This window comes from Cervus elaphus, chromosome 1 (genome assembly GCF_910594005.1).
Source record: "Cervus elaphus chromosome 1, mCerEla1.1, whole genome shotgun sequence".
NCBI classification, from domain to species: Eukaryota; Metazoa; Chordata; class Mammalia; order Artiodactyla; family Cervidae; genus Cervus; species Cervus elaphus.
In genome coordinates this window covers 28,084,805-28,110,236 of record NC_057815.1, presented here as the reverse complement: position 1 = coordinate 28,110,236, position 25,432 = coordinate 28,084,805, and positions in this window count along the sequence as shown.

Genomic DNA, 25,432 nt, shown 5'->3' with positions numbered 1-25,432 from the left:
GTTTTTGAAGTTCTCTGGTTGGAAATCCATGACTGTATATTTTTCCAATGAGGCAAGATTTAACATTATTTAGAATTTGAAATGTGGCTGTATAGCTAAGGGACAACATGGCAGACAAGACTCTTTTGATTTTTATCATTATTACCATCATTATCTTTATCTGCTGCATATGCTGAGCTCCTGCCATACTGGTAACACTGCATTAGGCCTTGTTGTGGAAACTGTACACCAGGGAGGAAGCACAGCAAATGACTGGTTCACAAGTTGTATGAGGGGACGTATTTTATTTGACCACCGCTATAGTGGATTTATGGGCTTCCCTTGTGGCTCAGCTGGTAAAGAATTCTCGTGCAATGTGGGGGACCTGAGCTCGATTCCTGAGTTGGAAAGATCCCCTGGAAAAGGGAACAGACACCCACTCCAGTATTCTGTCCTAGAGAATTCCATGGACTATATAGTATACTCCATGGGGTTGCAAAGAGTTGGACATGACTGAGTGACTTTCACATTCATAGTGGATTTCTAACAAGAGTTTTAGAATTACAAGGCTATGATTTTCACATAAATATAAGAGACCTAAGACTCTCAGATTGAGTATTCTAAATTTGAGGATTTGCTTCAGTTGTTAATTCTATAATATCTAGAAAATAGATGAAACATATATATATATATATATATATATATAATGAAGATCATTTTGAATAGTAAGAAGGATAAAAACTGGAGAATGTGTAACAGTGCTCTTTTTTGAATAATCATTTTATGCTCATGTTAAAAATCCTGCTAATCAATGCAGATCAACTATTGGTTGGCAGAGAAGAGCAGGAAAAAGCCACATTTCAGAAAACCACTGTGAAGATAGTAGCAACATATGGTAATAGATTAAATGACAACATGGCATAGTAAAGTGGGAATGTGTTTCTTTGCTTTGTCTGGGCTTCATTTCTTCCCCACTTCTCCTATCCCTTGTACTTGGAATCAAATTTTCAGTAATAACATTGTACATCTCTTGGGCTACAGGGATATGTAGATAGTCTTGACTCGACCTGTCCCTATGGCAAAGAGTAATTGTCCAAGGAGTTGGCGGCTCATGACCTAACCAGGTATATTCATCATCTGCTGCTGCCATAACAAATTATGCTAGTTTAAAACAATGTGAAATTATTATGATATGGTTGTTTTTTTTTTTTTTATGATATGGTTTTATAGATTAGAAATTGTGGGCTTCCCGGGTGGCGCTGGCGGTAAAAACCCACCTGCCAGTGCAGGAGACCTAAGATACGTGGGTACCATCACTGGGTCGGGAAGATCCCGTGGAGGAGAGCATGGCAACCCACTCCAGTATTCTTGCCTGGGGAATCTTCATGGACAGAAGAGCCTGGTGGGCTACAGTCCATAGGGTCACGAAGAGTTGGACACAACTGAAGCAAGTTAGCACAGATGCACAGATCTCACTGAACTAAAATTAAGGTGTTCCCTTTTATAGCCTTAGGAAAAATTCACACCCATGCTCATTCAGCTGTTAGCAGAATTCAGTTCCCTTACTAGCGGTCAGCATAGGGCTTCCCTTAGCTCCAGAGACCTCTTGCTAGTCTCTGTACATAGATTCCTACATCTCAGAACCAGCCATTGGGCAGCAAATCTTACTCACATTTACCATCTCTCTGACCTACTTACTCACCTTCCTGTTCCATTTTAAGGCTTCATGTGATTTGTATTGGGCTCACTGGGACAATTCAGGATATTCTCTTAACCTTAATCACATCTTCAAAAGTTTTTTCATCATATAAGGAGAATATTTATAAATTCTAGGGATTAGGAATCTTTGGGTGTTTTTCTGCCTACCCCAGTAGGGTAACAAACACCATTCCAGGAGTTGATTTATGTTTGCTGGCCTTAAGAAGTTCCTCTTTCTGGGTTTGCAGAGATGGCTACTGTTAGCTTGGAACAGTTGGTGGATCTTTTCTCAAGGCTCATGGAGGATAGAGAATGAAAACAATACCAAGAAAAGTGACAAATGAGAGAGGGAGACAAACAGACTCTGACAATGTTTTTAAGCACCTGGACCCAGTTTTGCCTAAAACTAACCATATCTTGGATTTGTAAGTATACCAAATAAATAGAAAAAAACCTTCATTATTTAGCTTATTATATTTATATTTATTTCCTGTAAATACATTATAAATTGCTACCTAGAAGTGTTACAAGTATAAGAAGCTGAAATACAGAACTGACTGAATTGAGCTAAGGTTGTGGACAGTTAGGATCATGCATTTCCTTGTTGGAAGCTTCTTTTGTACTAACAAAGTAAGCAGTATTTTAATGCATCATCTCATACTTTGGAAATTAGACTTAAAGAAGTGGGGTTCTCAAGTACATATTAGAAAAACCTTAGAATGCTAGCATGTGTAGGCAAAGTTTTCAGGGTTTTGATAAGTTCCAGTAAGAAGTAGACAACCTTTCGTATAACTGAAAAATCTGAATGCAGAAAGAAGATGCATTTAACTTTGTAAAGAATAATACTTTCTGCCTGTGGCTGCTACCTCAGACAACTGAGGGCCAGGTAATCACAAACCTAACATTTGCAAAATTCAAATTCTCTTTCTCACTCTGAATCTTGTGCAATTAAATAAGGTAAAAGTGAAAGTGAAGTCACTCAGTCGTGTCTGACTCTTTGCGACCCTGTGGACTGTAGCCTACCAGGCTCCTCCATCCATGGGATTCTCCAGGCAAGAATACAGGAGTTAGGTTGCCATTTCCTTCTCCAGGGGATCTTCCCAACCCAGGGCTCGAACCCGGGTCTCCCGCATTGGGGGCAGACGCTTTAACTTCTGAGCCACCAGGGAAGATGCAATTAAATATAGGAAGGTGCAAATCATAGTAGGAAATAAGAACAGGACCTCAAAAGAGCCAGAGGAGTGGAAGAAATGATAGTTTAGGCTTTTGCTATTATCTTTCAATGTGTACTTTTTGTATGACAAGACTTTATAATTTCTCTCATGAGAACACCATACATTATAATGCAATTTGAAGTAAAGGTGCAAAATGCCTCAACACAGCAACTTTTTGTGGGAGGTCAAGATTGAAGTAGCTAGCTGGACGTCTATTATGTGGGGCTTCCCAGGTGGCCCTAGTGGTAAAGAACCCGCCTGCCAATACAGGAGATATAAGAGACATGGGTTTGATCCCTGGGTCAGGAAGATACTCTACAGGAGGGCATGGCAACCCACTCCAGTATTCTAACCTGGAGAATCCCATGGACAGAGGAGGCCAGGCTACAGTCATAGGGTCACAAGGAGTCAGACACGACAGAAGGGACTTAGCATGCTCACTAGGATTATGGTAAAAAGGCTCTTGTCTTCTTGCTAATGTGGGGATCTTCTAAGTTTCATGGCTTTAGTTATTTTCTGTTGCCAAAAATTGAAAAGACTGATGGACTATCATACTTTTAGTGCAGTAATTATATGGAGAAATTCTAAATCGAGGAAACAAACACCTATGGATATTCAACACCTAAGCTAATTCCTAGGACCCCCTAGCCATGGAAATGACAGGAATCAGAGCCAACCTACCAGAGGAACAATGACAGAAATGGAGAGGGATCAAGAAATAAAATGAAGACTGCTTTAACCTGTTGAGATTTTTTTCAGGTTATTTGTTCCCTAGAATAAATTACTCTACCTTTACTGATACATTCTTTTTTTTATAATTTCCCTTTACTGTGACTTTCCAGCATTTAATCATAGGTTGATGTTCTTGGAGGAGCAATATCTTTTCTTCACTGTTAGGGGTGAGGAATTATTTTCCAGTTCCATATACCCATGTGGAGAACTTATCATTAGAATAAAAATACTCCTGGATTCTCTTTGTCCCCATAATCATTCCTCCTTCAAGGGCAGAAGAACCAATTAATTAGAATGAGATTGGTTGAACACGATTGTCATAGATGGCTCATCTTCTTTTCTTCTCTATATGAGATCTTCTTGATCTTGGAGAACATCTGTTTTAATTTATTCTTGGACATTTGGTAAGCTGAGAAATATAGGTCCTATACTTGCCAGGAAGAGCCTGCTGCTGCCTGGATCTTCCTAGGTCTCCGTGGGCAATTCTGATTAATTCATGGGAGAGTAATAGCAAGTTTTTAACTCAGAGTTAAAACCACATTACATGATTACCTTTAAACAAGCAATAATGTTTATTTTTAATGTCTACTTGTCTTGACTCCTTAACAGAGAAACTCAGGAGGAGAAAGTGTATGTATAAGCTTTTACAGAACTTATATTGGATACAGTTTTTGGTAGAAAGTTTGCATTATCATCCCTTAATTATTTTTCTTTTCTTTTTTTTAGCTTTTTGATGTATAATTGACAAATAAAATGGTAAGATACTTAAAATGTACAATGTGATAACTTGATATACATATACATTGGGAAATGATTCCCCCACATTGAGTTAATTAACACATCCATCACCTCTGATGCTTATCTTTTCTTGTGTGTGTAAGAATGTATAAGCTCTATTTTCTTAGCAAATACCAGTTATACAATATGGTGTTATCAACTGTAGTCAATATGTTTTACATTAGGTTCTCAGAAATTATTCATCTTGCAACTAAAAGTTTGTAGCTTTTTACCAACCTTTCCCTATTTCCCTCACTCCCAGCTATGTTTTTTTTTTCTTTTTTTGGATTGCACATATAAGTGGTACCATGTATGATGCAGTTTTTGTTTCTCTGTTTCGCTTATTGCACTTTGCATAGTACCCTCCGGTTTCATCCATGTTGTTGCAAATGACAGAATTCCCTTCTTTATAAAGGTTGAATAATATTCCAGTGTGTATATTTTCTTAATCAATTCTTTCAATTGGGGCACTTTGTTTTTTTCATACCTTTTCTGTTGTGAATAATACTGTAATGAACATGCAAGTAGAGAACCTCTGTAAGATAATTATTTTTGTTTCCTTAGACTGTATATCCAAAAGCAGGATGGCTGAATCATAGAATATTTCTATTTTTAATATTTTGAAGAACCTCTATACTGTTTATCATAATGGCTATACCAATTTACATTCCTGTTAAGAGCGTACAAATGTCTCTTTTTCCTTCAGATAGTTGCTAATACTTGTTATCTCTTATCTTTTTGATAATAGACACCTAGCAGTTGTGAGGTGATATCTTACTGTGGTTTTGATTTGCATTTTGCTGTTGTTGGATGGAATGGTCTACATTTATCTGTTAAGTCTGCTCTAATATGTCATTTAGGTCCAGTGTTTCCTTATTGATTCTCTGTCTGGATGATCTATTCATTGTTGAAAGTGGGATATTGAAATCTCTCCCTTTATTATTATATTGCTATCTGTTTCTCCCTCAGATCTATTAATATTTATTTAGGTGCTCCTATGTTGGATGCATAAATACTTACAAATGCTATATTCGTTTGATGAACTGAATTATTTATCATTATATGATAACCTTCTTTGTCTATTGTTATAACCTTTGGCTTAAAGTCTATTTTGTACAATATAAATGTAGCTAACCTTACTCTACTTTGGTTTTACTTTGGGTGGAGTATCTGTTTTTATCTCTTTACTTTATATCTATGTATGTCTTTATGGCTGAAGTGAATCTCTTATGGCCAGCACATAATTTGGTCTTTATTTTTTGTCTGTCAGCTACTCTATGTCTTTTAGCTGGAGAATCAGTTCAGTTACATTTAAAGTAATTATGGGTACTTCTCTGGTTGACAACACCTTGTGTCTATTGTCACTTTGCATTATTGTTGGGAAAATTACACGTGACTCCACTGGAAGAGGACACTTGGAAATTTATGCTTGGTTTCCTCTGAAATTTGCCCCATGAGCCTTTCCTTATGTTGCTTTTAATCTGTACCCTTTCACTCTAATAAACCATAACAATGACTGTGATAGTTATAAATAAATAACTATTGACAGATATAGACCTTTGCCTTCACTTTTTTTTCTTTTTGCTTTGTAATTGCCCTGTTGTTTCTTCTTCTCTTCTCCTTTGGGATTTGATGACTTCCTGTAGAAGTGTGCTTTCTCCTCTTCTCTTTTGCTTTTATGCGTCTTCTCTATGTAGGCGTTTGCTTTGTGGTAACCACGAGTAATGTAAGCATTATTTTAAGCTGACAACAATTTAATTTTAAATGCATACAAAAGTTCTACATTTTTAAACAGGCTCTCTCGTAGTTTATGTTTTTGATGTCAGCATTTATTTCCTTTTACATTGAGTATCCAATATTGTAGCTACTGTTATTTTTAATACTTTTGTCATTTAACCTTTATACTAGAGTTATAAGTGGCTTATCCACCACCAGCACAATCTTAGAGTATTTTGAATCTAACTCTATGTCTATCAGTGGGTTTTATCCTATCATGTTTTCCTGTTATTAATTAGCATCCTTTGTTTCATATGAAGAACTTCCTTCAGCATTTCTTAAAGCTTCAGTCTAGTAGCTAGGATCTCCTTCAGCTTTTGTTTGTTTGAGAAACTTTACCTCTCCTTCAATTTAGAAGAGCCACTTGATTGTCAGTATTCTTTGTTGGTAGTTTTTATTCTCTCATCACTTTGAGTATATCACACCAATCCCTTCTGCCCTGCAAAGTTCCTCCCGAAAAAGTTGTTGATGGTCAATGAGGATTCCCTTTTATGTAAGAAGCTGTTTTTCTCTAGCTGCTTCTAAGATTTTCTTCTTGTCTCTAACTTTTTATAATTTAATTGTAATTCTCCTTCAACTTTTGACAATTTAACTATAGTGTTTCTCCTTGGCTTCCTCGTATTTGGGACATTTTGGGTTCCTTGTATATAGCTGTCTGTTTCATTGCTCAGGTTAGGAAAGTTTTCAGCCATTATTGCTCTGAATAACTTTTCTGCTCCTTTCTCTTTCTCTCTTCTTCTGAGTCTTTTATAATGTATATATACACCCACTTGATGTTGTCCCATTTGTCCCTTAAGCTATTTTCACTCTTTTTCATTCTTTTTTTTTTTTTGCTCCTGTGATTGGATGGGTTTGACTACTCTACCTATAATAATACTATGACTATTTGAGATCTCTGATCTCTCTTTTCACTTTATCTAGTCTGTAGTTGAAATCTCTATTAAATTTTCTGGTTCAGTTGTTGTATTTTTAAGCTCTATGATTTCTGTATGGGATATTTTATATTTTCTCTTGTTGAAGTTTTCATTTTGTTCATGCATTGCTCTCCTAACTCAGTGAGTATCTTTATGATGATTATTTTGAATTATTTATCAATTAAATCACTTATCTCTGTTTAATTGAGATCTATTTCTGGAGATTATTTTTGTCTTTCTGTTTGGAATCTATTTATCTGTTTCTTCATTTTCCTTGGCTCTTTTTGTTGGTTTTTGTGCATTAAATAAAATAGCCACCCCTTCCAGTCTTAACGAGAGTAGTCTCATGTAGAAGATTAACCTCATCAACCAGCCTGTGCTCTTTTTGTTGTGTCTCCAAACTTTGTGATTGGCCAGATGACCTCCTTTGATTTTAATTACTCTCTGTAGCTGAGGATATGCCAAAACCTATCAATCATTGTCCCAAAGGGGAGGATCACAGTTAATACCTTGAGGAAGGCTGGTTAGAATCTTGGCCCTTAGGCAGCAGCTTTTAAATTATCATATTGGGATGGATATTTTTGCCTTCTCTGTGTTGAGCCCTGGTGGGATAGCGAGTTAATAACAGCTACTTTTTTTTTTTTTTAATTGCTGCATTTCTGTGGTATACAGAAATGAACCCTGTTGACTATCAGTCAGGCAATTTGGGACACATCACTCATGGCTGCAGTGATAAAAACTAGGACTCAGACTTATGTACAAGCTCCTCCAGGGTGATACTGGTGACAAGGAACAGGCTGGAAGGAGGAGGGGAATCAGGTGTTCCCTGGCTTTTATCTCCATGGAGAATTGCAGCCAGCCTCTTGTTATATGCTAAAGTAGAAGCACACCCCTCAAGCAGCAGCTTTTGAAGTACTCAGATAATCCTGTGACAACAATAGCAAAAAATGACCCTTGCCAGGAGATCCAGCAAGAGTTAAATCACTAACCCCTGCAATGATCATTAACACACTCTGAAAGGAGTTCAGGGTGGAAATTAGGAAAAAGGCACTCTGTGCTCAGAGAAAGCTTGCAGAACAGATAAACATTTGTGGGAAACAATTGTGTGCACCTAATTTCTTGTATTTTATATGTAGAAAGTCACTAAATCTATTAATAAAGACACCTGCTCCTCTTGACCAGCAGCAACCTTCTACAGAGATGCATGCTTGATTGCACATACCCCTTTCACCAAAATCATATGTCTGCTGATGCCTCCCCCATCTTTTCAGAGTAGTTCCTCAGAAGTATCTGAGAGGTTCTTTCTTGGGCTACAATCCTCAGTAAATCACCACGTAAGATTGAACTCACACCTCTTACACTGTGTGGTTTTTTTAGTAAACACCTTTTTCAGTGGAAGATTGGGAGATGGGTGCTTCTGTCTGTCCAGGGGCACAGCCTTGGCTAATGCTCACATAGCCATTAAAAAGTTTCTTTGATATAGTCCTGTTTGAGCCAAGGACACAGGCCCTTTTGGTTTTTAGAGCTAGGTGTTTTTGGGTGTTGTCCCTCAGGTGGGAGTCTTAAAAACTGAGATACTAGATGTGGGATCCAAAACCTTTGCTCCGCAGAGAAAAGCTGGGAATTAGGGAGTCCCTCCTGTCACCACAGGTATGCTGGAGTGGAGTTTATGGAAAGAATGTGTTTTCTATTCATTTCAGTGTGGTTATTTTCCTTGTTGCCTAATGTTTAGGAGTTGATCAACTGTCTTCTGGATCTCTTTCAGAGAGAATTGCTCCATGCATAGTTGTGCATTGAGTGCATGCATGGGGAAAAGGAGCTGAGCCTCTGATGTCACCATCTTGCTTGACCTTCTGATTCTGGTTGTCTTAAAAATGGGTAATAGTTTATTTTAACAGATAAAAATATTCTGCAATTATATTCATGAGACAGAATGTACATAGATACTTGATGATTGTAAAGTGACATGTAGTTGTCAAATGTTGGTTTTGAATCCTCAGAATTTCTCTCTCTCTCTTTTATATCTGATAACTCCATTCCATAGTATAATGGGATTGTCAGTTAAGATAGTATATGTTCCTTCTCCACGCATGGGTCCTAGCATCAGCCAATCACTATATCTTGTGCTTTTGGCAATAATGTAAGGTCTGCTGTGTGGCACTGACCCAGGCTGACTAATCAGAGAATTTCTTGGTATTGACATGGGTATATAGATGTTGGACCAATAATAATTACAGCAATAAAATTGCCTTCTTTTTATATCTTTTTGTTGAGGTTGGAAGCTGGATAATGAAAATGGGAATGTGACAGTGTGCATCCCACCTAGCTTCATAAATGAAGTCTGTCTGGAGTGAGAGCAAATAATTCCAATACATAGAAGGAAGTAGAGAGGGGGGAGAGAGAGAGAGAAAGAGAGAGAGAAGCACCTATGACATAATTTAATATCCAGCTCCAGATTGCTTGAGGCTACTTCCACTCTTGGATGTCTTAGCTCCATACTAAAATACATTTCTTTTTAAGATAATTTTAGTTGAGCTTCCCTCACTTGCCAGTGAGTAAACTTTGATTAATACAGAAAGATATAAATGATGAAGTAAAATGCTGAGTTTGTTGGAGTTGTCAGAACAATTTTGCTGTTGCTATTATTTGTTGCTTGTAATAACTCATTTGTGGGAAGAAGTGTAGTGTTAAGGGAAAAAAAATCACCTTAAAGTGGTTAAGAATACTCATAAACTTTGGAAATATGATATAGAAAAAGGGTTCTTTGATACCTGATGTAAGGGACATGGAATTGATCCAGATTGTGAAGAAAAAATGGCATTGAGAAAATCTATGGATGAAACAGGAAGTAAAGAGACATGAGAAGATTAAAGTTGTTGATGAGTGCTCCTAAAAGGAACAATCTGAGAGAAACACCAGGAAGAGCACCTGAGGGTTAATCTAGAAGATATGTTGATCTGAATGCAGAGGAGGAAAAGCTGGCTTGGAAGTTCAAGCAATAGTTATACCTATGGTAATAAGAGTTTGGCTAATAAAGAAAGGTTAAAGTAAATAAGGCAGTTCAGTTCAGTTGCTCAGTTATGTCCAACTCTTTATGACCCATGGACTGCAGCACGTCAGGCCTCCCTGTCCATCACCAACTCCTGGAGTTTACTCAAACTCATGTCCATTGAGTCAGTGATGCCATCCAACAATCTCATCAATAAAAGAATTATGAATATATTTTGTTCCTGAATCTTTTTATAACTTTTGAAAATTTGATTTAATATGTGCACTTATTTTGACTTTTAATCTACTCATTATGTCCTTTTCATTATAGGCGACTGGAATGCAAAAGTAGGAAGAAACACCTGGAGTAACAGGCAAATTTGGCCTTGGAGTATGGAATGAAACAGGGCAAAGGCTAATAGAGTTTTGCCAAGAGAACACACTGGTCATAGCAAACACCCTCTTCCAACAACACAAGAGAAGACTCTACACATGGACATCACCAGATGGTCAACACCGAAATCAGATTGATTATATTCTTTGCAGCCAAAGATGGAGAAGCTCTATACAGTCAGCAAAAGCAAGACCAGGAGCTGACTGTGGCTCAGATCATGAACTCCTTATTGCCAACTTCAGATTTAAACTGAAGAAAGTAGGGAAAACCACTCCACTAGACCATTCAGGTATGACCTAAATCAAATCCCTTATGACCATACAGTGGAAGTGAGAAATAGATTTAAGGGACTAGATCTGATAGACAGAGAGCCTGATGAACTATGGACAGAAGTTCATGACATTGTACAGGAGACAGGGATCAAGACCATCCCCAAGGAAAAGAAATGCAAAAAGGCAAAATGGTTGCCTGAGGAAGCCTTACAAATAGCTGAGAAAAGAAGAGAAGCAAAAAGCAAAGGAGAAAAGGAAAGATTTCCGTTTGAATGCAGAGTTCCAAAGAATAGCAAGGAGAGATAAGAAAGCCTTCCTCAGTGATCAATGCAAAGAAATAGAGGAAAACAACAGAATGGGGAAGACTAGAGATCTCTTCAAGAAAGTTAGAGATATCAAAGGAACATTTCAGGCAAAGATGTGTTTGATAAAGGACCGAAACGGTATGGACCTAACAGAAGCAGAAGATATTAAGAAGAGGTGGCAAGAATACACAGAAGAACTGTACAAAAAAGATCTTCACGACCCAGATAATCACAATGGTGTGATCACTCACCTAGAGCCAGACATCCTGGAACGTGAAGTCAAGTGGGCCTTAGAAAGCACTGCTACGAACAAAGCTAGTGGAGGTGATGGAATTCCAGTTGAGCTATTTCAAATCCAAAAAGATGATGCTGTGAAAGTGCTGCACTCAATATGCCAGCAAATTTGGAAAACTCAGCAGTGGCCACAGGACTGGAAAATGTCAGTTTTCATTCCAATCCCTAAGAAAGGCAATCCCAGAGATTGCTCAAACTACCACACAATTGCACTCATCTCACATGCTAGTAAAGTAATGCTCAAAATTCTCCAAGCCAGGCTTCAGCAATACGTGAACTGAGAACTTTAAGCTGGTTTTAGAAAAGGCCAAGGAACCAGAGATCAAATTGCCAATATCTGCTGGATCATTGAAAAAGGAAGAGAGTTCCAGAAAAACATCTGCTTCTGCTTTATTGATTATGCCAAAGCTTTTGACTATGTGGATCACAATAAACTGTGGAAAATTCTGAAAGAGATGGGAATACCAGACCACCTGACCTGTCTCTTGAGAAACCTGTATGCAGGTCAGGAAGCAAAAGTTAGAACTGGACATGGAAGGGCAGACTGGTTCCAAACAGGGGAAGAAGTACTTCAAGGTTGTATATTGTCGCTCTGTTTGTTTAACTTATCTGCAGAGAACATCATAGAAATGCCAGGCTGGATGAAGCACAAGTTGGAATCAAGATTGCTAGGATAAATATCAATAACCTCAGATGACACCACCCTTATGGCAGAAAGTGAAGAAGAAATAAAGAACCTCTTAATTAAACTGAAAAATGAGAGTGAAAAAGTTGGCTTAAAACTCAACATGCAGAAAACTAAGATCATGGCTTCCAGTTCCATCACTTTATGGGAAATAGATGGGAAAACAATGGAAACAGTGAGAGACTTTATTTTTTTGGGCTCCAAAATCACTGCAGATAGTGACTGCAGCCATGAAATTAAAACACACTTGCTCCTTGGAAGAAAAGCTATGACCACCCTAGACACCATATTAAAAAGCAGAGACATTACTTTGTTGAGAAAGGCCCATATCTAGTCAAAGCTATGGTTTTTCTTGTAGTCTTGTATGGATGTGAGAGTTGGACTATAAAGAAACCTGAGTGCTTTTTGAACTGTGGTGTTGTATAAGACTCTTGAGAGTCCCTTGGACTGCAAGGAGATCAAAGCAGTCAATCCTAAAGCAAATCAGTCCTGAATATTCATTGGGAAGATTGATGCTGAAGCTTAAACTCCAATACTTGGGCCAACTTATGCTAAGAAATGACTCATTAGAAAAGACCCTGATACTGGGAAAGATTGAAGGTAGGAGGAGAAGGGAATGGATAAAGGATGAGATGGATGGCATCACTGGCTGGATGAACATGAGTTTGAGCAAGCTCTGGGAGTTGGTGATGGACAGGGAAGCCTCGTGTGCTGTTCTCCATGGGGTCACTAAGAGTCTAATAAGACTGACCTGAACTGAATGTTGAGCCACATTGGCCTGGAGGTGGGAGAAAAAAATTCCTAAATTATTTTAAAGCTTTTTGCAGATACACAGTCATATGTGAACCAGAGGTGATAATATGGAGCCATTGATCCTTTTAGGGATAGAGAAAATGTTGCTACTTTGGAAGTTGATGTATGAGGGAAAAAAGAGAAGGGAATAATAGAATGGAAACAAGAGAAAAGAACAGGCTTAGAAAAGTGAACTAAACTCTTTACTTGAGGAAGACAGATTTTTCAAAGGCCAACTGTATTGTTTCCACTTCAATTTAAATAAGGCGTGAAGTAAACTGCCATAGTGGATACACTTATGCCAGTTTTACCTGTGTTTTCTGGTGTGCATTATTTAAGCAACACAAAAGCATTTAAGCAAAGTGGCTCTTTGATGCTAATCATATGCATTAGTATATGAATTTTTTAGGTAAACACGGTTCTCTTATATTTCATTATTTAGAAAGGAAAATTCTAATGCCTCATTGAAGACTCAGTGGAATCTTTTGTGCTTCAGTAATTTTCCTATTAAATTACAACTATTAGTGCTAGTTCTTCACCCTAAAGGAAGCCAACAAAATCACCCAAACTAATGAAGTTGCTTCCAACAGCAAGCTCCTTGTTGTGGGGGTACTTTTAATTATTGTTAAAATGAACTGGAACAGAATGTCTCCATGATGGGATGTCCCAGAACTATAAACCAAAACCATAAACAGCTGTGCAGCTCCTAATTTTTTCATTTCACCCTTGCAACCACAGTACATCAAGAGATTTTAAAATATTGGTAGATAAGAATGAGAATGGATTTGAAAATAAACCAGAAAAATTTACAAGAATGTTCTTCTGTTATTGTAATAAGAACATGTTGGTTATATTTTGTTTCAGGTAGGATTTATTTCCTCTTCTGGATATGATATTATTTGCTCAAACATTAATGTCTCTCTGCACTAATTGCCATGTTTAGGAACTACTTCAGTCATTACTGCATTGAACAAGGATGGTAATGCAGCTTATGCAAAAACACCGTCAGTGCTAAAATAGTTTGTACAGGGGAGTGGCTTTAGATCAGATTTAATTAAGGTGCACTTCCCTTTCCAATGTAATTTTATGCCTAAATAATACAAAACATAATTTCTATCTAAATCAAAAGATAGATGCACCATAAACAAACAAGAAACCATGATGCTTTTATTGACACTAGTTCATTCTTAACATGGATTTCAAAACAGAAACGGGGTCAATTTAACTGATAAATTCAAATGCTGAAGGAGTTAAACATACAGAAGGCAAAAAGTTACAAGACCTGAGAAGAAATTACTATAGAGGGAATTTAAAAAACATATTCGATTTGGAAAGATTACGTAGAGGCAATCTTAAAATTAAACTCTGCTTTTCCCCAAGTGAAGGGAAAAGAAACCTGGCAGTGTAAATAATAATATACATATGCTTTATAAACTACAAAACATATGAAACATATTTGAAAAAGCTGGACTATTAGAAAGGAGACATGACTTCTATTTCTGACTCTTGACTGAGAAAGGCTGTGTGTCTCTGTTCAACTCACCTAACATGGCTAGGTCTGTTTCCTTAACTATAAAGTAGAGATAGTAAAATTGATTATGTATTCCACATGGCCTCCTCGATGTCTATCACTCTCACTTGCTGTTCTATGACTTGTGGGCTCTCATACTTCACACAGGGACCATTTTTGGAATATAGAGCATTCAACATCCATGAAATAATTTTTATTTCTTTTGTAGAAAATTGGCAAGAATATATATTTTTATAAAGATTATATATCTTTTTAAATAATAAAAATGAGTAAATGATGTGGCAGATTTATATTTTATCACCCTAGTTCAGCTGGAACTATGTTTCCTATCATTCCCATTCCTGCATAGTTGCTAACTAGCTTGGGTCACTAGAGACATTTTGAAAGAGGTTTGACAGGTGGACAGGAAGCCACACTGGCATTTATCTGATGGCTCATCCTGGCCTGAGCAGCAGCCGGATGATAGCTCCTCTGACTCCTAGGATAGATGTATGGTGAGTAACATGATGCACAGTCATAGCTTCTCCTGAAGATCAAGTCAATTTCTTATTGGAGCCTTGAGGATATGAGACATTGGTGGTCATTCCAATCCATCTTTATGGATTCTAGGATATTCTCACAGATTGCTTTTGTTCTTGCTTATCTTGTTGCTATTGTTCAGGCCCTAAGCCATGTCCCACTGTTTGCAACCCCATGTACTGCAGCATGCCAGACTTTCCTATCCTTCACCATATCCCTGAGTTTGCTCAACTCATGTACATTGAGTCAGGGATGCCATCCAACCAGCGCCTACTCTGCTGCCCCCTTCTCCTACTGCCTTCAATCTTTCTCCAAACTGGGGTCTTTGCCAATGAGTTAGCTCTTCCCATCAGGTGGCCAAAGTATTGGAGCTTCAGCTTCAGCATCAGTCCTTCCAATGAATATTCAGGGTTGATTTCCTTTAGGATTGACTGGGTTGATCTCCTTGCAGTCCAAGGGTTTTGCAAGCATTTTCTCCAACACCACAATTCAAAAGCATCAGTTTTTGATGCTCAGCCTTTTTTATAGCCCATCTGTAATATCTACACATGATTATTGGAAAAGCCATAGCTTTGACTATGCACACCTTTGTCAGCAAAGTGAAGTTTCTGATTTTTAATATGTTAAGTTTGTCATAGCTTTTCTTCCAAGGAGCAAGTGTCTTTTAACTTCATGGCTGCAGTCATCATCTGCAGTGATTTTGGAGCCCAAGAAAATGAAATCTGCCGCTGTTTCCATTGTTTTCCCATCTATTTGCCATTAAGTGATGCCATTAGTTTTTTGAATGTTGAGTTTTAAGCCAGCTTTCTCACTGTCTACTTTCAACTTCATCAACAAGCTCTTGAGTGGCTCTTCACTTTATGCCATAAGGGTGGTGTCATCTGCATATCTGAGGTTATTGATATTTCTCTATGCAATCTTGATTCCAGCCTGTGCTTCATCCAGCCCCACATTTTGCAGTATGTATCCTCCATATAAGTTAAATAAGCAGGGTGACAATATTCAGCCTTGACATATACCTTTCCCAATTTTGAGCCAGTCTGTTGTTCCATGTCCAGTTCTAACTGTTGCATCTTGCCCTGCATACAGGATTCTCAGGAGGAAGATGAGGTATTCTGGTATTCTCATCTCTTTCAAAGTTTTCCAGTTTGTTGTAATTCGCACAGTCAATGGCTTTAGCATCATTAAAGAAGCAGAAGTAGATGTTTTTAATGGAATTCCCTTGTTGTTTCTATGATACAATAGATGTTAACAATTTGATCTCTGATTCCTCTGCCTTTTCTAAATCTAGCTTTTACATCTGGAAGTTCTTGGTTCATGAATTGTTGAAATCCAGCTTAAAGGATTCTGAGCATTACCTTGCTAGCATGTGAAAAGAGAACAGTTATGCAGTAGTTTGTACACTCTTTGACGTTGTACTTCTTTGGGAATAGAATGAAAACTGACCTTTTCCAGGCCTGTGGCCACTGCTGAATTTTTCAAATTTGCTGGCATATTGAGTGCAGCACTTTAACAGCATAATTTTCTAGGATTTGAAATAACTCAGCTGAAATTCCATCACCGCCACTAGCTCTGTTTGTAGTAATGCTTCCTAAGTCTCACTTGACTTCACACTCCAGGACTTCTGGCTGTAGGTAAGTAATCACAACATCATGGTTATTGGGTCATTAAGACCTTTTTTTTTTTTTTTTTTTTTTTTTTTTTACAGTTCTTCTGTGCAGTCTTTCCAACTCTTCTTAATATCTTTTGCTTCTGTTAGGTCCTTGCTGTTTCTGTTATTTATTGTGCCCATCTCTGCATGAAATGTTCCCTTTGTATCTCCAATTTTCTTGAAGAAATATCTAGTCTTTCCCATCCTATTATTTCCCTCTATTTCTTTGTATTGTTCACTTAAGAGGCTTTCTTATCTCTCCTTGCTATAATCTGGAACTCAGTGTTCAGTTGGATATATCTTTCCCTTTCTCCTTTGTTTTTTTGCTTCTCTTCTTTTCTCAGCTATTTTTAATGCCTCCTCAGAAAACCTCTTTGCCCTCTTCCATTTCTTCTTCTTTGGGATGGTTTGGATCACTGCCCTCTTCCATTTCTTCTTCTTTGGGATGGTTTGGATCACTGCCTCCTGTACAATGTTACAAACTTGTGTCCATAGTTCTTTCAGGCACTCTATCTATCAGATCTAATCCCTTAAATCTATTTCTCACTTCCACTGTATCATCATAAGGGGTTTGATTTAGGTCTACCTGAATGACCTAATGGTTTTCCCTACTTTCTTCAAATTAAGTCTGAATTTTGCAATAAGGAGCTCAAGATCTGAGCCACAGTCAGCTCCAGATCTTGTTTTAGCAGGCTGTATGGAGCTTTTGCATCTTTGGCTTCAAAGAATACAATCACTCTGATTTCAGTACTGGCCATCTGGTGATACCAATGTGTAGAGTTGTCTCTTGTGTTGTTGGAAAAGGGTGTTTGCTATGACCCATGCATTCTAGTGACAAAACTGTTAGTCCTTGCCCTGCTTCATTTTGTACTCCAAGACCAAACTTGCCTGTTACTCCAGGTTATCTCTTGACTTCCTACTTTTGCATTCCAATTCCCTATGATGAAAAGGATATATATATATATATACATGCACATTTAGTGTTAGTTTTAGAAGGTCTTGTAAACCTTCATGAAAACATTCAACTTTAACTTCTTTGGCATTAGTGGTTGGGACATAGACTTACATTACTGTGAAGGTGAATGTTTTGCCTTGGAAATGGACTGAGATCATTCTGTCACATAAAGGAGCAAAAGCAAGTAACAAGTTCCCTTGCTCACCTTCTGAGGGGTGCCAGAGCTGGTCCCTTAAAGGGGGTGAGGCAGGGGCAGATTTCACAGGTTAGCCCACCGTTGGTGGTGCTATGTGCCTGAGTCATGCACACTACCCTGCTTTTGCTCCCCATACCACAGAAGTGGCAACTGGGTTTTTGGCTTTCTTGTACTTTATTCATAATTTGCTCCAACTACACATGTATAAAGTTATTTTTAGTCCCTTATAGTTTCTTTACCTTGGACATGGGGTTGCTCCTCTCTGCCACCACCCCTGACCTCCGGCATGGGGTAGCTGCCTCTTGAGAAACCTGTATGCAGGTCAGGAAGCAACAGTTAGAACTAGACATGGAACAACAGACTGGTTCCAAATAAGAAAAGGAGTACGTCAAGGCTGTATATTGTCACCCTGCTTATTTAACTTATATGCAGAGTACATCATGAGAAACCCTGGGCTGGAAGAAGCACAAGTTGGAATCAAGATTGCCGGGAGAAATATCAATAACCTCAGATATGCAGATCACACCACCCTTATGGCAGAAAAAAGTGACGAGGCACTAAAAAGCCTCTTGATGAAAGTGAAAGAGGAGAGTGAAAAAGTTGACTTAAAGCTAAACATTCAGAAAACTAAGATCATGGCATCTGGTCCCATCACTTCATGGGAAATAGATGGGGAAATAGTGGAAACAGTGGCTGACTTTATTTTTTTTTTTTCGGCTCCAGAATCCCTGCAGATGGTGACTGCAGCCATGAAATTAAAAGACGCTTACTCCTTGGAAGGCAAGTTATGACCAACCTAGTTAGCATATTAAAAAGCAGAGACATTACTTTGCCAACAAAGGTCCGTCTAGTCAAAGCTATGGTTTTTCCAGTGGTCATGTATGGATGTGAGAGTTGGACTGTGAAGAAAGCTGAGCACAGAAGAATTGATGCTTTTGAACTGTGGTGTTGGAGAGGACTCTTGAGAGTCCCTTGGACTGCATGGAGATTCAACCAGTCCATCCTAAAGGAGATCAGTCCTGGGTGTTCATTGGAAGAACTGATGCTGAAGCTGAAACTCCAATACTTTGGCCACCTTATGGGAAGAGTTGACTCATTGGAAAAGATCCTGATGCTGGGAGGGATTGGGGGCAGGAGGAGAAGGGGGTGACAGAAGATGAGATGGCTAGATGGCATCACCAACTCGATGGACATGAGTTTGGGTAAGCTCCGGGAGTTGGTGATGGACATGGAGGCTTGACGTGCTGGATTTCATGGGGTTGCAAAGAGTCGGACACGACTGAGCGACTGAACTGAATTGAACTGACAGTTTCTGTGTATTCTGTTGCTGGAGGAGATGTTTGATCAAATGCAAGTACAACAGTCAAGGGTCCTGAGTCCCAGTCCCAACCTGTGTCAGAATCACAGAGACTATTGCTACAATTGTACAAGGTCAAATTCTGCTAATAAAACACCTGTGCAAATACATTTATTTGTGGGTGCTGTTCTGCTGTTTCTTTGAGCAAACTCTGACTGATACTGATCCCCAAATTTATTATTCATACTTCTTTAGAAACAATTTGTTATTCTTTGATGTAGTTTATTTTATTTTATTATCTTTGTTTATTTAATTGAAATAATGTTGATTTACAATGTTCTGTCTGTTTCTGGTGTACAGTGAAGTGATTCATTTATACATATATATATATATTATTTTTAATATTATTTCTCCATCCTTAATGTATTTTAAAAAATGTTGATAAAGATTATTTAGTTGTTGCTGAAGCTTAGATGTTTTGTTCACATTTTTAGTGAGGTCATGTGGAAGAAACAATAGTCTTATTCCAAAGAGATTCGTAGTACAAAAATAGTACATTTGTGACTATTTCTGTACTATGAGTCTCTTGAAGCCCAATCTTACTATTAGGGCTTTTTTATTTTTTATTTATTTATTTTTTTAAAATTTTTTATTAGTTGGAGGCTAATTACTTCACAACATTTCAGTGGGTTTTGTCATACACTGATATGAATCAGCCATAGATTTACACGTATTCCCCATCCCGATTCCCCCTCCCACCTCCCTCTCCACCCGATTCCTCTGGGTCTTCCCAGTGCACCAGGCCCGAGCACTTGTCTCATGCATCCCACCTGGGCTGGTGATCTGTTTCACCATAGATAGTATACATGCTGTTCTTTTGAAATATCCCACCCTCACATTCTCCCACAGAGTTCAATAGTCTGTTCTGTATTTCTGTGTCTCTTTTTCTGTTTTGCATATAGGGTTATCGTTACCATCTTCCTAAATTCCATATATATGTGTTAGTATGCTGTAATGTTCTTTATCTTTCTGGCTTACTTCACTCTGTATAAGGGGCTCCAGTTTCATCCATCTCATTAGGACTGGTTCAAATGAATTCTTTTTAACGGCTGAGTAATATTCCATGGTGTATATGTACCACAGCTTCCTTATCCATTCATCTGCTGATGGGCATCTAGGTTGCTTCCATGTCCTGGCTATTATAAACAGTGCTGTGATGAACATTGGGGTGCACGTGTCTCTTTCAGATCTGGTTTCCTCAGTGTGTATGCCCAGAAGTGGGATTGCTGGGTCATATGGCAGTTCTATTTCCAGTTTTTTAAGAAATCTCCACACTGTTTTCCATAGCGGCTGTACTAGCTTGCATTCCCACCAACAGTGTAAGAGGGTTCCCTTTTCTCCACAGCCTCTCCAGCATTTATTGCTTGTAGACTTTTGGATAGCAGCCATCATGACTGGCGTGTAATGGTACCTTATTGTGGTTTTGATTTGCATTTCTCTAATAATGAGTGATGTTGAGCATCTTTTCATGTGTTTGTTAGCCATCTGTATGTCTTCTTTGGAGAAATGTCTGTTTAGTTCTCTGGCCCATTTTTTGATTGGGTCATTTATTTTTCTGGAATTGAGCTACAGGAGTTGCTTGTATATTTTTGAGATTAATCCTTTGTCTGTTTCTTCACTTGCTATTATTTTCTCCCAATCTGAGGGCTGTCTTTTCACCTTACTTATAGTTTCCTTTGTAGTGCAAAAGCTTTTAAGTTTCATTAGGTCCCATTTGTTTAGTTTTGCTTTTATGTCCAATATTCTGGGAGGTGGGTCATAGAGGATCTTGCTGTGATTTATGTCGGAGAGTGTTTTGCCTATGTTCTCCTCTAGGAGTTTTATAGTTTCTGGTCTTACATTTAGATCTTTAATCCATTTTGAGTTTATTTTTGTGTATGGTGTTAGAAAGTGTTCTAGTTTCATTCTTTTACAAGTGGTTGACCAGTTTTCCCAGCACCGCTTGTTGAAGAGGTTGTCTTTTTTCCATTGTATATCCTTGCCTCCTTTGTCAAAGATAAGGTGCCCATAGGTTCGTGGATTTATCTCTGGGCTTTCTATTCTGTTCCATTGATCTATATTTCTGTCTTTGTGCCAGTACCATACTGTCTTGATGACTGTGGCTTTGTAGTAGAGTCTGAAGTCAGGCAGGTTGATTCCTCCAGTTCCATTCTTCTTTCTCAGGATTACTTTGGCTATTCGAGGTTTTTTGTATTTCCATACAAATTGTGAAATTATTTGTTCTAGTTCTGTGAAAAATACCATTGGTAGCTTGATAGGGATTGCATTGAATCTATAGATTGCTTTGGGTAGAATAGCCATTTTGACAATATTGATTCTTCCAATCCATGAACACGGTATGTTTCTCCATCTGTTTGTGTCCTCTTTGATTTCTTTCATCAGTGTTTTATAGTTTTCTATGTATAGGTCTTTCGTTTCTTTAGGTAGATATACTCCTAAGTATTTTATTCTTTTTGTTGTAATGGTGAATGGTATTGTTTCCTTAATTTCTCTTTCTGTTTTTTCATTGTTAGTATATAGGAATGCAAGGGATTTCTGTGTGTTAATTTTATATCCTGCAACTTTACTATATTCATTGATTAGCTCAAGTAATTTTCTGGTAGAGTCTTTAGGGTTTTCTATGTATAGGATCATGTCATCTGCAAACAGTGAGAGTTTCACTTCTTCTTTTCCTATCTGGATTCCTTTTACTTCTTTTTCTGCTCTGATTGCTGTGGCCAAAACTTCCAACACTATGTTGAATAGTAGTGGTGAGAGTGGGCGCCCTTGTCTTGTTCCTGATTTCAGGGGAAATGCTTTCAATTTTTCACCATTGAGGGTGATGCTTGCTGTGGGTTTGTCATATATAGCTTTTATTATGTTGAGGTATGTTCCTTCTATTCCTGCTTTTTGGAGAGTTTTAATCATAAATGAGTGTTGAATTTTGTCAAAGGCTTTCTCTGCATCTATTGAGATAATCATATGGTTTTTATCTTTCAATTTGTTAATGTGGTGTATTACATTGATTGATTTGCGGATATTAAAGAATCCTTGCATTCCTGGGATAAAGCCCACTTGGTCGTGGTGTATGATTTTTTTAATATGTTGTTGGATTCTGTTTGCTAGAATTTTGTTAAGGATTTTTGCATCTATGTTCATCAGTGATATTGGTCTGTAGTTTTCTTTTTTTGTGGCATCTTTGTCTGGTTTTGGAATAAGGGTGATGGTGGCCTCATAGAATGAGTTTGGAAGCTTACCTTCATCTGCAATTTTCTGGAAGAGTTTGAGTAAGATAGGTGTTAGCTCTTCTCTAAATTTTTGGTAGAATTCAGCTGTGAAGCCAGCTGGTCCTGGGCTTTTGTTTGCTGGAAGATTTCTGATTACTGTTTCAATTTCCGTGCTTATGATGGGTCTGTTAAGATCTTCTATTTCTTCCTGGTTCAGTTTTGGAAAGTTATACTTTTCTAAGAATTTGTCCATTTCATCCAAGTTGTCCATTTTATTGGCATAGAGCTGCTGGTAGTAGTCTCTTATGATCCTTTGTATTTCAGTGTTGTCTGTTGTGATCTCTCCATTTTCATTTCTAATTTTGTTGATTTGGCTCTTCTTCCTTTGTTTCTTAATGAGTTGTGCTAATGGTTTGTCAATTTTGTTTATCTTTTCAAAAAAAAAAAAGCAACTTTTAGCTTTGTTGATTTTTGCCATGGTCTCTTTAGTTTCTTTTGCATTTATTTCTGCCCTAATTTTAAAGATGTTTTTCCTTCTACTAACCCTGGGGTTCTTCATTTCTTCCTTCTCTAGTTGCTTTAGGTGTAGAGTTAGGTTATTTCTTTGACTTTTTTCTTGTTTCTTGAGGTAAGCCTGTAATGCTATGAACCTTCCCCTTGGCACTGTTTTTACAGTGTCCCATAGGTTTTGGGTTGTTGTGTTTTCATTTTCATTCATTTCTATGCATATTTTGATTTCTTCTATGATTTGTTGGTTATTCAGAAGCGTGTTATTTAGCCTCCATATGTTTGAATTTTTAATAGTTTTTTTTCCTGTAATTGAGATCTCTTCTTACTGCACTGTGGTCAGAAAAGATGACTGGAATGATCTCAATTTTTTTGAATTTTCCAAGACCAGATTTATGGCCCAGGATGTGGTCTCTTCTGGAGAAGGTGCCGTGTGCACTTAAGAAAAAGGTGAAGTTGATTGTTTTGGGGTGAAATGTCCTATAGATATCAATTAGGTCTAGCTGGTCCATTATGTCATTTAAAGTCTGTGCTTCCTTGTTAATTTTCTGTTTAGTTGATCTATCCGTAGTTGTGAGTGAGGCATTAATGTCTCCCACTATTATTGTGTTATTGTTAATTTCCCCTTTCATACTCGTTAGCATTTGCCTTACATATTGTGATGCTCCTATGTTGTGTGCATATATATTTATAATTTTTATATCTTCTTCTTGGATTGATCCTTTGATCCTTATGTAGTGTCCTTCTTTGTCTCTTTTCACAGCCTTTATTTGAAAGTCTATTTTATCTGATATGAGTATTGCGACTCCTGCTCTCTTTTGGTCTCCATTTGCATGAAATATTATTTTTTTCCCCAGCCCTTCACTTTCAGTCTGTATGTGTCTCTTGTTTTGAGGTGGGTCTCTTGTAGATAGCATATATAGGGGTCTTGTTTTCATATCCATTCAGCCAATCTTTGTCTTTTGGTTGGGGCATTCAACCCATTTACATTTAAGGTAATTATTGATAGGTATGGTCCCATTGCCATTTACTTTGTTGTTTTGGGCTCACGTTCATACAACCTTTCTGTGTTTCCTGTCTAGAGAAGATCCTTTAGCATTTGTTGAGCTGGTTTGGTGGTGCCGAATTCTCTCAGCTTTTGCTTGTCTGTAAAGCTTTTGGATTCCCCTTCATCTGAATAAGATCCTTGCTGGGTACAGTAATCTTGGTTGTAGGTTATTCTTTTTCATATCTTTAAGTATGTCCTGCCATTCCCTTCTGGTCTGAAGAGTTTCTATTGATAGATCAGCTGTTATCCTTATGGGAATCCCTTTGTGTGTTATTTGTTGTTTCTCCCTTGCTGCTTTTAATATTTGTTCTTTGTGTTTGATCTTTGTTAATTTGATTCATATGTGTCTTGGGGTGTTTTGCCTTGGGTTTATCCTGTTTGGGATTCTCTGGGTTTCTTGGACTTGTGTGACTATTTCCTTCCCCATTTTAGGGAAGTTTTTCGCTATTATCTCCTCAAGTATTTTCTCATGGCCTTTCTATTAGTCTTCTTCTTCTAGGACTCCTATGATTCAAATGTTGGGGCATTTCACATTGTCCCAGAGGTCCCTGAGGTTATCTTCATTTCGTTTGATTCTTTTTTCTTTTTTCCTCTCTGCTTCATTTATTTCCACCATTTTACCTTCTACCTCACTTATCCTATCTTCTGCCTCCATTATTCTACTCTTGATTCCCTCCAGAGTGTTTTTTATCTCATTTATTGCATTATTCATTTTTAATTGACTCTTTTTTATTTCTTCTAGGTCGTTGTTAAACATTTCTTGCATCTTCTCAATCCTTGGCTCCAGGCTGTTTATCTGTAACTCCATTTTGTTTTCAAGATTTTGGATCATTTTTATTATCATTATTCTAAATTCTTTTTCACGTAGATTCCCTATCTCCTCCTCTTTTGTTTGACTTGGTGGGCATTTTTCATGTTCCTTTACCTGTTGGGTATTTCTCCGCCATTTCATCTTGTTTAGATTGCTTTGTTTGGGGTGGCCTTTCTGTATTCTGGTGGTCTGTGGTTCCTTTTTATTGTGGAGATTTCTCCCAGTGGGTGGGGTTTGACGATTGGCTTGTCAAGGTTTCCTGGTTAGGGAAGCTTATGTCGGTGTTCTGGTGCATGGAACTGGATTTCTTCTCTGTGGAGTGAGATGGAGTGTCCAGTAGTGAGTTTTGAGATGTTTTCTTTGCAGCCAAAGATGGAGAAGCCTTATACAGTCAGCAAAAACAAGACCAGGAGCTGACTGTGACTCAGATCATGAATTACTTATTGCCAAATTCAGACTTAAACTGAAGAAAGTAGGGATAACCCCTAGACCATTCAGGTAGGACCTAAATCAAATCCGTTATGACTATACAATGGGAGTGAGAAATAGATTTAAGGGACTAGATCTGATAGACAGAGAGCCTGAACTATGGATGGAGGTTCATAACATTTTACAGGAGACAGGGATCAAGAACATCCCCATGGGAAAGAAATGCAAAATGGCAAAATGGTTGTCTGAGGAGGCCTTAAAAATAGCTGTGAAACGAAGAGAAGTGAAAAGCAAAGGAGAAAAGGAAAGATAGCCAGAGTTCCAAAGAATAGCCAGGAGAGATAAGAAAGCCTTCCTCAGCCATCAGTGCAAAGAAATAGAGGAAAACAACAGAATGGGAAG